The sequence below is a fragment of the Cyprinus carpio genome, chromosome B16 (genome assembly GCF_018340385.1).
Source record: "Cyprinus carpio isolate SPL01 chromosome B16, ASM1834038v1, whole genome shotgun sequence".
In the NCBI taxonomy this organism is placed as follows: Eukaryota; Metazoa; Chordata; class Actinopteri; order Cypriniformes; family Cyprinidae; genus Cyprinus; species Cyprinus carpio.
The window spans coordinates 5,108,547-5,117,003 of NC_056612.1; the positions used below are offsets into that span (position 1 = coordinate 5,108,547).

At 43.5% G+C, this 8,457-nt stretch overlaps 1 pseudogene; it reads left to right on the plus strand.

The window, feature by feature from the left end:
* Positions 1–1,671: 1,671 nt before the first annotated feature.
* On the plus strand, positions 1,672–4,117 carry LOC109099245 (annotated as a pseudogene).
* The last annotated feature ends 4,340 nt before the right edge of the window (positions 4,118–8,457 follow it).

Consider the following 8,457-nt stretch of genomic DNA (forward strand, 5'->3'; position numbering starts at 1 on the left):
AAGCAAAAAAAAAAAAAAATGACTTCGGACACCAAATGTACCTGCAATCATAGAATCACCCATGTGTGTATAGTTTTGCACTTGTCTTGACATTCATTGTGGACAGCAAAGTGAGAATTTCATTGTCCAGGGAAACTTTCCTCACTGGACACACGTCCAAGTTCTTCATAATCTCTAGGCCTATAGCTCACAGCGCTCTCTGCTGGTGAAAATAATCACAATCATACGAAGGTCAGGCTTTTACAGTGTATTTGCGGATTGCTCTCAAAGTGCTGTAAACCCAACCGGGACAGACGCCAAAAACCGGGACTGTCTGGTCACCATCATCGCGCTAGAGTCTGCAGCGCGAGCTCGATTGTGCGTGAATTGAATCTGAGTTGCTATAGCAACCCGTAGATTCCATCTGCAGCTATAAAAGCCTGAAGTCCTCGGGTTCTGATTGTTGGGTGTTTGAAGGCGAGACTCTCGAGACAGACTTTGATGAGCGCAGAAAGTGATTTCTGAAGGAGTTCGGAGCATTTCTGTGGAGGATATTTTCTTTGAATTGACTTTTTGAGATTATTTCTGAGGAGTATTTTATTTCTTTTATTTGTTTTTGTTTGGTTTGTTTGGTCATCTTTTCCTTTTCTTATGTTGTGAAGGAGAGATTTTTAGGATATTTTTGATGGCTCAGTTCGGCGAAAGACGAGGTGAGTGTTTTAATTTTTCATATTTGTTGTTGGTATGTTATGGTATGATGTTGTATTGTTAGACTATCCTCACATTAATACGTTTGTGCAGTTTAGCAAATTTATCTCGAATACTCCCAGTTAAATAAGCACTTATTGCACTAAATGAATATGAAAAACTGCCTTTTCATTAAAAAGTGTATTATGTGTCACTTTGCATCATTGTTCGCATCTCGGATGTGCATTATTTTTCAATAATAATCTGACCAGAGTCAGTTATTCTGCTCATACCACGGTTACTAAACCTCAAGACATTGTTCAGATGATTTATTTCAAGAAACTCGTTAAAAACCAGAAGAAAGTCAACTAGTGTGAAACAGAGAGTGAAGTGCTGCTGCTCTTTCAGCTGCGGGCCGCTCCAGATCCACTGCTGCTTTAACCCAGATGGCTGCTGGTCAGGAGGCTGGGAGACAGTGTGGAGACCACATTCAGAAAGCACTGTCCACCCCGACCTGGCCGTGGAGTCCAGAGCTGCCTGGCTATATCTCTCCTCTGCCTTCTGAGTCGACTCAAAGGAAGAGGAAGAGGCGGAGCTCGGAGGATGAAGATCCCTGCACCTCAGACGAGAGACCCGCCAAACGCTCTGCTGAAGGTCAGACTTATTCTGAAGACATCGCTGAATTAAGGGATTTGCCATTGAAATGTTCACCACTGATGATGATTACAGTAAATGTTTCTAATTTCTGGTGATCTTGTGGTTGTTGCAGATGCGTATATAAGGGCCCAATGCTGGGTCAAGGTGGATTCGGCTCTGTGTTTGCTGGGACCCGCAGCTCTGATGGATTGCCAGTAAAACATTTTCTGTCCTCCTTAATTCATTCAAACAGCCCTCATTCAGGACAGGACAGTTGTGGCATAAACCGTATTTCATCTGTACAGAGCACGAGGTTATTGTCATCATTAGCAGGTGTAATGTACTGTGGTTCATCTGGCTGCAGGTGGCCATCAAGTACGTGACTAAAGACGAGGGGCACGAGGACATGGAAGTTGTAAGTTCAGTCACATGTAAGGTTTGATACACACATGAACCCACACTCAGCCGTCTAGCGATGACTCAAGGGTCTGGTGTCTCTGCCGCTGCAGGAAGGTCAGGGTCTGCTGCCGCTGGAGGTCGCGTTGATGACCCGGGTCAATTCAGCTCCTGTCTGTCCCAGTGTCCTGAAGCTGCTGGAGTGGTTTGACCATCCCGGCCGCTACGTCCTGATCCTGGAACGGCCGGATCCTTGCCAGGATCTCCACAGATTCTGTGAGGAGAACGGCTGTCTGGATGAGAGCCAGGCCAAGAAGGTGCTGCTGCAGCTCATCGACGCTCTCAAACACTGCGAGAGCCGCGGCGTCTTCCACCGGGACGTCAAGCCACAGAACCTGCTCTTCTGCACCGATACCAGCGAGATCAAGCTGCTGGACTTTGGCTGCGGACACCTCCTGAAGGACTCGGAGTATGAAGAGTTTGCAGGTTGGTTAGGAGAAGATCTCTGTGGAAGTTTGTGTTTTGGACCGGAAGCGTTTGAGCTGATCTCTTGCTCTTCTCGGGTCTCTCAGGCACTCTTTCATACGCCCCTCCGGAGTGGTTTCGTTCCCACAGCTATCGTGCCGGAGCAGCTACTGCTTGGTCGCTGGGTGTGACGCTCTACAAGCTCCTGTGCGGTTCTCTACCTTTCAAAAGCGCACGGAGGCTTCGCAGACTGCGCTTCCCGAGTCACCTGTCTGCAGGCAAGAGATGGCAAACATGCAGCTGTTCACCGTCAGAAATCACGGCCGGAGCGAGCAGAAGTTGATGTTGTGTTGCTCAAGTACTGTGTTGTGTGTAACAGACTGCTGTCAGTTGATTAGATGGTGTCTTAGAGCAGCAGCGGACGAGCGTCCCAGCTTACAGGACATTATACAGCATCCCTGGTTACGCTCCACAGGTGGCCAATCACAGCATACTCATCTCAGTGACTCAGTGTTGACCGGACAGCTGGATTGTCCTGTCAGGATAAATGTAGGTAACTGGCAGTGATTGTGAGCAGGAGTGCAGGACACAGGAGCAGCAGAGACAGCTGGACACCTGCAGTGAGGACGAGTGGACAGCAGGCGGTGTTCATGTGTTGTGTAATGCTGTGCTTCACTCTGGAGTGTGACTGAGGGCTCTGTGTGGATGCTGGAGGAGCTGGACACGCAGCGCCGGCTCAAACCAGAGTCCTGATGCTACAGAGATCCGCTCCAGACTGAGCCTAAACCAGCATGCAGCTGTTCTAATAAGAAGAGGAGGAGAGAGACAAAAACATCACAACCTTAGGAATTATTTAATTAGTTATCATCATTAGTTAACTGAAACCTATAGAAAATATTTCTGTTACTTAAAATAAACTTTAACTGAATCTAAAAATCTAAATCTTAATAAAAAACTATAATAGCATCTCGTCACAGCTTGTTAAATATAAAGATGAAAGAAGAGGATCTAAAGGCTGCAGCTAGACTTTACTTAAAAACCACTAGACATGAACAGAATCAACTACAGTAAATGTGATGACAACAGACATGTAACTGCAATAAACATAGAGCTTAACTACTTTTAAACAAAGGTTGTAAATTAACATCTGGTGCAACCAGGGTGCGATCTGAGAAAAAAGCAGAGGGGGGGATGCTTTTGAAAACTTTTTTCTCCCTCTATAGGTGGAAGGTAAAGGTAAGGCTATAGCCTAAGTAACCTAATGTTAGTGTGAAATCTAACATTAGTCGTTAGTCAGTATGGTTACTACTGCATTTGTAGTTTCCCTTTTGTTAGGTAAATTTATGGGAGGAGAGTATTTCAATGAATCACGCAACACGATTTACTAAGATTTGCTTTCGTCAATTCACTTGTATTTGCGGCATTATTTAAAGTCCCAAAAAAGCATGTTTTAACGCAGACGGTAATTTGCTCTGCTCTTGGTTACATTGTGCTGGTCATTATGGAAATGAGATGTTGCATCTGTGTTCTTTAATGTGCACCTTGTCAATAAATCACCTGCAGAATTTTCCCCTCTCATGATCGGCACTTTTATGGTAAATCTGTAAGCAAAAGCACAGATAGTAAGATCAGATTTCCAGATAATGGATGAAACTTCAGGCTCGCTGTTGTACTTTTATCATAGATTAAACTTGCCTGATTATTAATAGAATAATATTGATTGTTATTACAATATGAAGTTAGTGAAATAAGAAGTATATATGAATGATCAAAAGTTAGGCATGAGCAAAATGCCTGCAGAATGCCAAATGCCAAAACCTTTTATGTGGAATGTCTCAACTTTCAAACTTACACAATTCTACTTAAATTTTGATTCTGTTATTTCACACTATTTGGGTTTATATTTGGTGTTAATTATGAGATGATTATATGTTAGGAAGCTTTGAATGAAGAAGATTTAACAGTAGTCCTATAGTAGGCCTAACTATTGTGGTGCTGGTATGCATAGCTTTTAAGATGAGGCTGTTTTATTTTTAATAATGATGTTTTTTTTTTTCTGATAAAAATATTTATTGTTGTCAGCCATTTAACACTGCACTGTGATTACATACAGGTGAATAAAAACTTAAATAATGATTAAATTAAAAAGTGTTGTACCTAAAAGTTAAATAAAAACTGTACTGTATTTAAATGTAAAAAAAAAAACTTTACTCAAATAAAGATTAATTAAAAAAAAATGTATTGTGTGTTTAACCATAGACTGTATGGTTTTAACACGAATTTAAATTTAATTTAGTGATTCCTCTGGGTATCACTAGAGGGAGCCTAAGTACCACTAGTCATACTCGTACCACACTTTGAGCACCACTGATTTAAACGATTATCTCTTTGATTAAGGCCCTGGTCCAAATGGCAACCTGAACCTTCGCAGTCTTCCTATGAGTCCGCACTTTCGTGATGTAATGTCGCTTTGACTGTCGGGTAGAAGTCAGCTAAGGGCTTGAATGTGCACCAACCACTGATCTATAACAAAGTCCTTTTAAGACAAGTCATGTCACTCGGCGGCCATCTTTGAAACGCCTCTCTGGCATGCAAGTGCAACTCCTATCTCTTTGAATGGTGAAACAGCAAATTCTCCAAAACTGTTCACTAAGCTTACGATTAAACTTCATATTTAAAATCACCAAAGAAATATGATAACAACTGTGTCATAAATGTTGTTACTTTTGCTCAAATAGCATTATAAAAAGCTTATTTTTCAGGCTAGATCAGCCAGGGTGCATGCACAGTCCTAAGAGCAAGTCTCAGAACCCTGGCTGTTTCTAAAGCAATTGGCTCTTTCATTCAAAAGGTGGGGCTTCCTGCGATTGAGCGGCCATATTGAGTGTAGCATTTTTCCCCATTCAAAACTATACAAACGTCACATCTTGGGGATATTGTCTTTGTCTATAGTTGAGAGCTGGATTGCTCAGTCCTCGTACCTTTCGAACATTCACTTCACATTTTGTGTATGGGTAAAATCCTGTTTATTCTGTTACTAAAGCCAGATTTCATGTTTGTGTAGCTGCACAAACCAATGCCACTTTAGCCCGCTAGAAAGGGTGGAGCGATGTATATACAAGTCGGCTCGCAGCGCCATTTCATCATAATGTTCTCCTTCAGCAATGAGGATCATCTCTTTACTGACTCTGCAAGAAGCAGAAGAAAGAAGAGGGAAAGAAACTCAACCTACTTGCTGCTGTCAGAAGAGCCCCGGCAGAGGACGAATCTCCCCTGCGGCCATCTGGCACTTTCTAAAAGAGCAAATTTCCAGCATGCATTGTTGCACGAGTGCGGCAGATGGGCACAGCGAGTGTGTTGCCTGCCTGGGCAGCGCTTGCTGACAGCTCATGTTCTCACTGCGAGAATATGAGTTTGTCCAGTCTCCACTCGCGTATCGCCTTCACTGAAGGCAGTACCTCCAGCTTTGCTCTGCCATTTTCTTTCTCTCCTAAGAGTTTGCACAGTGCTTCTCAGAGGCTCAGAAGACATTGCAAGTGCTGCATCACTTCCTCCCTAAGCGCTCTGGTGCTGCGGCCGCTATTTGCTTCAGTTTACTGGCAGGCCACCTCATTTCAGAGGTATTATTCACACTTCGGTTCAGGACAATGAACACGTTCTCCAACACAAAGTGCAAACACTGCTTGCAAAAGGTGCTATAGAGTCAGGCTTTTACAGCTGCTACTTCCTCGTTCCCAAAAAAGATGGTGGCCTGAGACCAATTCTGGATCTCAGACATCTGAATGTCGCTCGCTTATGCACTGGCCATTCAAGATGTTAACTCTCAAACAGATCATCGCGCACATTTGTCTCGAGGACTGGTTTTTAACAGTGGACCTGAAAGATGCTTACTTTCACATCCACATAGCCCCCCCATCACAGGCCGTTCTTGAGATTTGCGTTCGATGGAGTTGCCTACCAATATACAGTCTGTCAGTCTGTCAGACTGTCTCTGGTACCTCGCACTTTTACGAAGTGCATAGATGTGGCTCTTTCCCCTCTGAGGCAGATGGGAATCTGCATACTCAACTGCCTTAATGACTGGCTGATCCTGGCCAGATCAGAACGGGAATTAGTCACTCACAGAGCGCTGTTACTCAGCCATTTGGAGCGCTTCAGGTTAATCATCAACCTTCTCAAGGGTCATTTGTCACCCAGATAGTGAGTGGTCTTTCTGGGGACGATTTTGGACTCTGCCCAGATGTGGGCTTGGGTCACGCTGGATTGGTCCCTGACTATTCAGTGACTGGCAACGTTCCTTAAATCCGGAAACGTCTCGTCCCCTCAAGGTTTTTCAGAGGCTGCTTGGCCTCATGGCGGCCGCCTCCTCTGCAATTTCATTAGGCCTGCTTCAATTCAATTCAATTCAAGTTTATTTGTATATCACATTTTATTATACAAATCGTTGCAAAGCAACTTTACAGAAAATTAAGTTTCTACAATATTTAGTAGTAGCTTATCAGTGGTGACTGTCAGTTTATGTACGTATGGCAGAAATGTACAGAAAAATCAATAAAAGACGTAATCAAACAGACGATGAATACTATTAACAGCAATTATTATATGATGCAATCAAACTTATAGCAAAATTTACATTTACATTTACCCAAAGCGACTTACAAATGAGAACAATAGAAGCAATCAGACCAACGAGAGAACAACAGTATACAAGTGCCATGACAAGTCTCAGCTAGTCTAGCACAGAACTCATAGCAAGGTTTTTTTTTTGTTTTTTTTCCAAGAATAGGATAGACATGAAAACAAAAGAAAAGGTAAGTGCTAGTATTAGTTGGTCAAGTGCTGGTGAAAAAGATGAGTCTTTAGATGTTTTTTGAAAATAAGTAAAGACTCGGATGTTTGAATTGAGATGGGGAGGTCATTCCACCAGCGGGGGACAGTCCAGGAAAAGGTCTGTGAGAGTGATTTTGAACATCTTTGGGATGGCACCACAAGGCGCCGTTCACTTGCAGAACGCAAGCCTCTGGAGCCCATAAGTTTGAACTAGTGAATTTAGGTATATTGGTGCCGTGCCAGTGGTCGTCTTGTAGGCCAGCATCAGTACCTTGAATTTGATGCGAGCAGCTACTGGTAGCCAGTGTTACCTGATGAGGAGAGGAGTAATGTGAGCTTTTTTTGGCTCATTGAAGACAACCCTCGCTGCTGCATTCTGGATCAGTTGTAGATGCTTGATAGTACATGCAGGAAGGCCCACTAGGAGAGCATTACAATAGTCCAGTCTGAAGAGAACAAGTGCTTGGACAAGAAGTTGGGGGGCTTGCTCTGACAGGAAGGGTCTAATCTTCCTAATGTTGTATAGGGCAAATCTGCAGGACCGGGTTGTTGTAGCAATATGGTCTATGAAGCTTAACTGATGATCCATCACAACTCCTAGGTTTCTGGCTGTCTTGGAAGGAGTTATGGTTGACGAACCCAGCTGTATAGAGAAGTTGTGATGAAACGATGGGTTAGCTAGAACCACCAGTAGTTCTGTCTTAGTAAGGTTGAGCTGAAGGTGATGGTCATTCATCCAGGTTGAAATGTCACTCAGACAGGCTGCAATGCGAGCAGCTACCGTCGGATCATCTGGTTGGAATGAGAAGTAGAGTTGAGTGTCATCAGCATAGCAGTGATAGGAAAAGCCATGCTTCTGAATGACAGATCCTAATGATGTCATGTAGATAGAGAAGAGAAGTGTTCCAAGCACTGAGCCTTGAGGAACCCCAGTAGCAAGAAGTTGTGACTTAGAAACATCACCCCTCCAAGATACCCTGAAGGATCTATCTGAGAGGTAGGACTTGAACCACAGGAGTGCGGTTCCAGAGATGCCCATCTTTCAGAGGGTGGACAGTAGAATCTGGTGATTAACTGTGTCAAAGGCAGCAGACAGATCCAGCAAGATGAGTACTGAGGATCTGAAAGCTGCTCTTGCCAGTCGCAGGGCTTCAGTAGCCGAGAGCAGGACAGTCTCAGTTGAGTGGCCACTTTTGAAGCCAGACTGGTTGCTGTCCAGGAAGTTGTTCTGTACAAGAAACATAGAAAGTTGATTGAACATGACTCGCTCAAGTGTCTTTGCAATGAATGGAAGAAGGGATACCGGTCTGTAACACCCCTCGAAATAGCAGAGAATCCATACTTTAAAACTTTAAAGACTAAAAATAGCGCTGTGAATAGAGGAACCAAGATGCACTAGGTTTTTTAAATCATTATATTGAGTGCGATTGCAGAATTTGTAAAAAGTCCATCTACTCAGCTCCT